General features: G+C 38.8%; 1 long non-coding RNA gene across 1 annotated transcript; it reads right to left on the bottom strand.

The window, feature by feature from the left end:
• Positions 1–1,331: 1,331 nt before the first annotated feature.
• On the bottom strand, positions 1,332–7,097 carry LOC138972225 (uncharacterized). Its single transcript, XR_011457502.1, has 3 exons — positions 6,972–7,097; positions 5,790–5,906; positions 1,332–1,988 (listed from the first exon to the last, which is right to left on the bottom strand). It is a non-coding gene; the product is annotated as an uncharacterized lncRNA (long non-coding RNA).
• Between the last annotated feature and the right edge of the window lie 480 nt (positions 7,098–7,577).

Genomic DNA, 7,577 nt, shown 5'->3' on the forward strand with positions numbered 1-7,577 from the left:
TGAAAAAAATGCCAACAAAGACAAGGAAGCTGTTGCAAACGTTACAGACATTAGCGAATCATGATAGTGCGTAAAGAGCAAACAATGCAATCAAAGAATGAAACGCGATACAAATCTAGGTAGATCTAGCATTCAAAAACTGTTTTTTCAAATTTAAGGAAGTTGTTGCAAGGTACCAACTTGTACAGACAGAACCTTGACAGAGCATGTTTTGAAACTGAGGCAAAATCGTCATAATTTTTACTTTGAGAACAGATTCATTCCGTTTCCTTATATCTGCATGTTCAAATAAATGGTGGACAGTTTTAAACGGGCAGAGTAAACTTGAGACTCTACTGCAAGTAGCACTGTGTTTGATATCCGTGTCTGCTGAAATAAAAAAGAAATGAAACAAAACGGATTATCAGTAAGCTTAGGTGACACGTTGCAAGAGTGGGAGACACTAGATATGTCTGTACTTACAGGGGACACGACTGCCAGATCGACACTGCGCTTTCGACAGCAGAGCTCTTTCTCGCGCAGACACTGGAAAAACGCTGTGCAGATCAAACTGTAGGTAATCTCCTTTGGTATCTTCTTTATCTATTTTTTTCTGCAGCTAAGCAACCGAACAATGTGAAATCGTCTTCCCCGAATCGGCGAATGCAGAGGTGAGAACTAAAAAGTGAATCTATACCACAATCCTTCACGAGACCTGACCTGAGCTTGACCCCTGACCTGGTCTACATACCACACATGACACAAACCAGTCACCTGCTTTTACCCCATCAAACCTCCCCCCCCCCACCACCACCCGTTTTCTGTGGATACACACGTTAACCATACAACTTGTGTACGGAACATAACTTTTGATTCAAAGACTTTGTAGAAAAGACAATCATTATGTTCGAGAAAAAACAAAACATGACACAGTGAAAAGGAATGTATTATTGCATGATAAAATGGACATTATGTTTGATGTGTGCGTGTTTATGTTATTGTGATTGTTGGTGATTGTGTGAACGTGCGTGCGTGCGTGTGCAAGTGTGTGGTTTTTTTTTGCGTGTATGTGTGTGCGTGCGCGCGTATGCCTAAAAGTTGTATTGTGCGTGTGAGAGACAGAGAGAGAGAGAGCGAGTGTGTGTGTGTGTGTGTGTGTGTGTGTGTGTGTGTGTGTGTGTGCGTGCGTGCGTGTGTGTGTGTGTATGTATGTGTGTGTGTGTATGTAATATTACAGGGCATGCACAGGTAGCCAGTTTAAGCAATACAAATCACTTCCTCATTGCCAAACAAATTCACAACAAACTTCACTCGTAAACTTGGCATTATTTTTTTATTTAAAAACAGTTGCAACTTCTCTGGAATATTACATCTGAAGCAAATTTCACAAATGAAACAATTCAGGTTTGTCGGGAATTTTAGCTTAAATTAATAAGAGGTAGGACTATGACTAAGTTAAGATAGGCAGTTATCATGATTGTAACTAATAGTTTAAAAAGACCTACCAGCAATCTTAAAAGCCAACTTCGTGTTATGATCGAGCTACTGACTTTTGAGAATTTGTTTTAAATATTTTGCTTTCCACAGGTTTTTCTTTTAAAAAAAAGTGTCGGTATACCTGGGACGCTCTATATAGCACGTATAAGCTTCACCAGCAAATGTATTAAGAAATAAATCAATAGATAGATAAGTAGACAGAAATGTACACAAATAAAACATAAATTCAAAATAACAAACGATAAACATTACAAGTAAATTCAAAAAGTATAAAGAAAATCAATCAATCAATGAAAGAAAAGGAAAAAAAGCAACGAAAACGAACAAGCTTGTAAGCTCTCACAAAATGTCTGTTTAACATTAAAAACTGCTATTTTATTACATGAATCATAGAGCACCTATCATCAAGGATAAACCATCACCAAAACAAAACTCTAACTGGGGTGCGTTCCGTCTTTCCTTGCCAAATGAATAATCTCGCTGGCTTGGATGGCACGACAGATATGGCTTCACTGCAGAGGAAAAGAGGAAGATATGAATAAGAATAAGAATAAGAATACTTTATTATCTCATAGAGAAATTCAGGGGTGGTACATAACAATAATACAAACAAGACATTGATTTTACATAAAACATATAGCACTATATAACATGGACATCTTTAAAGCACTGCGCTTACATATTCTCGCACACCTACGCGTATAACGAACTATGGCTAAACATCATTGCAAAATATCATAACATACAATATATCGCAGGAAATATACGGTTGTACATAAAACCAATACATACATGTACACTACTACTGATTGCACTGCGAGAAGAGGGGCTGAGTCGGGTATGTGGATGTGTTTACATGTTGCTAAGGGTGATGGATTTGGGGATGAAGCTGTTTTGCAGCCTGAGTGTCCTAGCTTTGTGCGTGCGAAGTCTACGGCCAGAGGGAAGGAGTTCATAGAGGTGGGCTAGGACATGGGACCTATCTGAAGCTATCCGCCTACTCTTTCTCACCACACGCTTTTCATACAGGGACTCCACACTTGCTTGCTGCCTGCCAATCACCTTGCTACTGACATTCACCATTCGCACTAAGACATTCCTGTTCTTCACACTCAGACCTCCATACCAGGACACAAAACCAAAAGTGATGACAGACTCGATGAAAGAGCGGTAGAAAGTTTGAAGGATAGAAGAGTTCACATTCAACTTCCTAAGTTTCTGAAGGCAGTAGATGCGTGACTGACATTTTTGTGTGTATGAGGGTGGTGTTTGCATTGAAGGACAGCTTATCATCGATAACTGTGCCAAGATACTTATATTCAGTCACACGCTCAACAGTCACACCATCAATCATCAGGTCAGGGACAGGGGCAGGGTTTCTTCTAAAGTCTATCAGAAGTTCTTTGGTTTTTGTCACATTTAGGTCTAAAAAGTTGTCTTTACACCAGGCGTTGAAACGTTCTACTTCTGCAAAGTAAGTTGCGTCACTATTGAAGAGATCTTCTAGCGCTGTATCATCTGAATATTTGATAAGAAGGGTGGAGTCAGTGCCACTGCAGTCGTTAGTGTAGAGTGTGAACAACACAGGGGAGATAAATGTACCCTATGGAGGTGGACCTAAGAATTGACAGAATTGTCTTCCGAACATGTAGGTACACACACAGGGATATCATCTACAAGTAGTTACCATGTGCTTGTTGTACACATGAATGACCAACACACAATATAATGAATCAACAAGAACAGTCTCAATGGAAAATTTGATAGTGGTTTTGGTACGAGTACGGTACCTATGAGCTATTGTGGAATCAGTATTATTTTCGAGTAGTCTATAAATCATTGTTGAAACGGTCTCTTGGAAGAGCCGAACAACCTAATTTGCACAGGTATAATCACTGCTTTGTTTTAGAGACGGACGCCTGTGCTGTGCGAGGGATCTATGTTGTCACCCCTTTGTGTAAATGCGGTGGTCGAGAGGTTGACCGTGCAAGCGTGATACGTCAGTGAGCGATGGAATGACTGATGCGAGCGGATGTGTTTGTTGCGGTGTGGGATGAACGTTTTGTTTGTATTAGTTAGAGTGATTAGGTTTTATTTTAGTGCATGCGGCAAGAGGTACATGGAAGCGGACATTATTCTTCTATAATTCTGTGCATGTCGGAAGACAGTAAAGCAGTGTGCTTCGCCGGTTCGGACTCGGTGTGTGTAAAACTTAAAGGACTTCAGTGATGTGATTCCCTACTGTGTTGAGGACATTCGGAGGATTCAGAAGTAAGTGCGTTAGTGTAGGGCCAACGGTGTGTTCTGTATGACGAGAGGTATTTTGTTATAACATACAGGTATTTGTATGATGATTATGTTGTGATTTGAGTCAATAGTGAAATGTTTGAAATGTTCTTTCGTTGTGTGCCGTGTGTGTTGTTCGAGTGCGTGTTGTCACCATCCCGAATGCATTAGTATGTGTGTGTGTGACTGTGTGTGTAAAAATGTATGAATGAGTGTGTGAATGAAGAAGCACCGTGCACGGAAAAGCAAACACCGGACCACAAAAGTCAGCTCACATCAACATTCCTTGACAATCAGAAATAGAAGAACATAACGACAGACAGACAAGACCGGTTGACAGACAGACATAATTATGCATACACGCTAGAGTGTGAACGATCAAGACAGACATACGGATACTTATAAACAAACACCCACATCAACATCCACGCAGAAATACCCGTTTCGTTGGTACCATTGGAGAATACATTAATGATAAAGATAAAAACCAATGAAGATCAACGGGTTTTCATAATCAGACGCAGCTGCTGACAAGAGCATACATACATATATACATGCATAGTTAGTTAGTTAGCTGTTGCTTTTTGGGTCCAGCGGACCATATAGGCCAAATCAGGACCCCACATACATACATACATACATACATGTACGTACGTACGTACGTACATACATACATACATACATACATACATACATACGTACGTACATACATACATACATACGTACGTACATACATACGTACATACGTACGTACGTACATACGTACATACGTACATACGTACATACGTACATACGTACATACGTACGTACGTACGTACGTACGTACGTACGTATGTACGTACGTACGTACGTACGTACATACATACATACATACATACATACATACATACATACATACATACATACATACATACATACATACATACATACATACATACATACATACATACATACATACATACATACATACATACATACATACATACATACATACATACATACATACATACATACATACATACATACATACATACATACATACATACATACATACATACATACATACATACATACATACATACATACATACATACATACATACATACATACATACATACATACATACATACATACATACATACATACATACATACATACATACATACATACATACATACATACATACATACATACATACATACATACATACATACATACATACATACATACATACATACATACATACATACATACATACATACATACATACATACATACATACATACATACATACATACATACATACATACATACATACATACATACATACATACATACATACATACATACATACATACATACATACATACATACATACATACATACATACATACATACATACATACATACATACATACATACATACATACATACATACATACATACATACATACATACATACATACATACATACATACATACATACATACATACATACATACATACATACATACATACATACATACATACATGGATTAAAAACACGCTCAGAAAGTTAAAACGAAGAGAGGTACAGAAAAGCGTGCTATGTAGCACAGCGAAACCAATACAGCGCTGAACAGGCTCGTCAGTTTCACTCCGTTTTGCACAAGCGGCAGACTACGGTCATTGTGAAAAAATGCAGTGCGTTCAGTTTCATTCTGTGAGTTCGACTGAGCTTGACTAAATGTTGTATTTTCGCCTTACGCGACTTGTTTTCATTTACGCAGGCGTATGAGGATTCTTATTGGCCGAAAATCGCGCGAACTGTATTTCCTGGATGGTGGATATAATCAAGCATAATGAACTGCCTTGCACTGTCTGCAGAATCGAATGTTTAAAACAAATAATGTTTGAATGGTAAAAAAAAAAAGTTGTATTGTCGGAAAGAAAAATATCAGGTCCGTCCGATAATCGGATACAAGATCATCTTCTTTTTTTCTTTTCTTTTTTTTGGGGGGGGAGGCGGGGGGGGGGGGGAGGCTTACCTGCCAGGAAATTCCAATGGCCATGAGACCATACCACAGGAAGCAGCAGATGGCGTTCAGAGTCGAACAGATGAGGCTGAGATGGGTCTGCGGTGGCATCTCTCCCGACCGTGCCATCTGTTTTGAACCACAAAAAATGTAGATGGATTATTTCCCTTCCCCAGAAAACTAGAAGCTATTGACTTAATATCAATATGAAGCAAGTAGTCAATTTTGGCAAGTTTCTAACAAACATGTGGGCTTCTTTGTTCAACATTTATGTTCTTGTATTCTATCGTGCATCAACACGGAAAAATGCAAACTGTCCTGGTTCTTTTTGCGCTAAGTTGTTGTTTCTAACACTTCTGATTCACTGATACTACCACAAAGTTCCGGGGACGTGCTTATTTTATTGAATGAAGCTTAAACTCAACCTCTTTGTTGACCAGGATTATTTGATAGACGCATTGAAATCGATCACATTCAATAACAGCAAAATTATTCTAACACGACAGATACAAAATCCAGAACGGTAATTATAAAGAAAACGAACAATGAACAACTACATCAACCTGCAGTGGTCTTTGTGGTGGAGGGCCATGCAAGTAACAATGAGACAGTCGCAAGAAAAAATACAGAACTTAGATTGGCGATTAGTTGACTTTTTGATATCACACTGGCGAGAGTCGTAGACAAAAGGACTAAGATATGTGGCTTGATATAGGACAGGTGTGATAAATTATCAAAGGAACATTCCATCTTTTTTTCGGCTCACCATCTCAGATCTGGTCAGCCATTTACATGGAATAAAGCCATATCTCTACTTGGCCACATATCATAAATCAATATCCTGACTACTCAATTGCTGTGGCGAGTTTGAGTTTTGTTATGAATACTCGCTTTTTCAAGATTAATTCATCAAAACATTTCTCAGTGTGCACATATAGCACCCAGGCTGTTCAGTTTTGGTATGTGACCAAGTGAGAAGATGCTCCTATCCCATGTAGAAGCCTGGCCAGATCTGAGACTTTTAGAACTGTTTTCAGGAGAAGGAGTACGTGTGCCTTTAATGTACTTCTACACATGCCCAATCAAACCACATATCTGATTCTTTTCGTCTATAACTCTCGCCTTTTTGATCTAAAAAAATCAATCAAATGAACGCATACTGACTGTGTTGAGCGAGGCTCAGGAGGAACGTACCACGATAGGTCGAGTTGGAGCAGGCTGGGTATTGGTCATGGGAACAAAGCTGATCGGATCGTTATACCCTTGGTTGTGAAATCCCCCATTGTTGACCGGTCTTCCTCGCTGACCGACACTGGCTTCATATGTTAGTAGACCTTCTGTAATAGCATACATACATATACACATTCAAAGTTGTGAAAGAAACAATTGAAAGTCAGCAGAGACTGTCTTATTAGATTTGTTAACATCTCTTTGCAAAGTAAACAAGTCGCGTAAGGCGAAATCACTACATTTAGTCAAGCTGTTTAACTCACGGAATGAAACAGAACGCACTGCATTTGTTCACCAAGACAATACAGCTTCGTCAATCCCCTCGAGCAAAAAGTCGCTCACTTCTCACGTGCAAAATGCAGTGAAATTGACTAGCCAGATTAGTGCGGTAGCGTATTGCGCTAAGCATGGAAGCGCGCTTTTCTGTATTCTTGTTAACTTTCTGAGCATGTTTTGAATACAACATATCATACCTATATGATTTTGGAATCAGGAAATGATAAAGAATACGATGAAATCATTTTGGATCGATTTCTTAATTTTTTTTATCGTAGTGCTAATTAATCTACT

This window comes from Littorina saxatilis, linkage group LG8 (genome assembly GCF_037325665.1).
Source record: "Littorina saxatilis isolate snail1 linkage group LG8, US_GU_Lsax_2.0, whole genome shotgun sequence".
Taxonomy (NCBI): Eukaryota; Metazoa; Mollusca; class Gastropoda; order Littorinimorpha; family Littorinidae; genus Littorina; species Littorina saxatilis.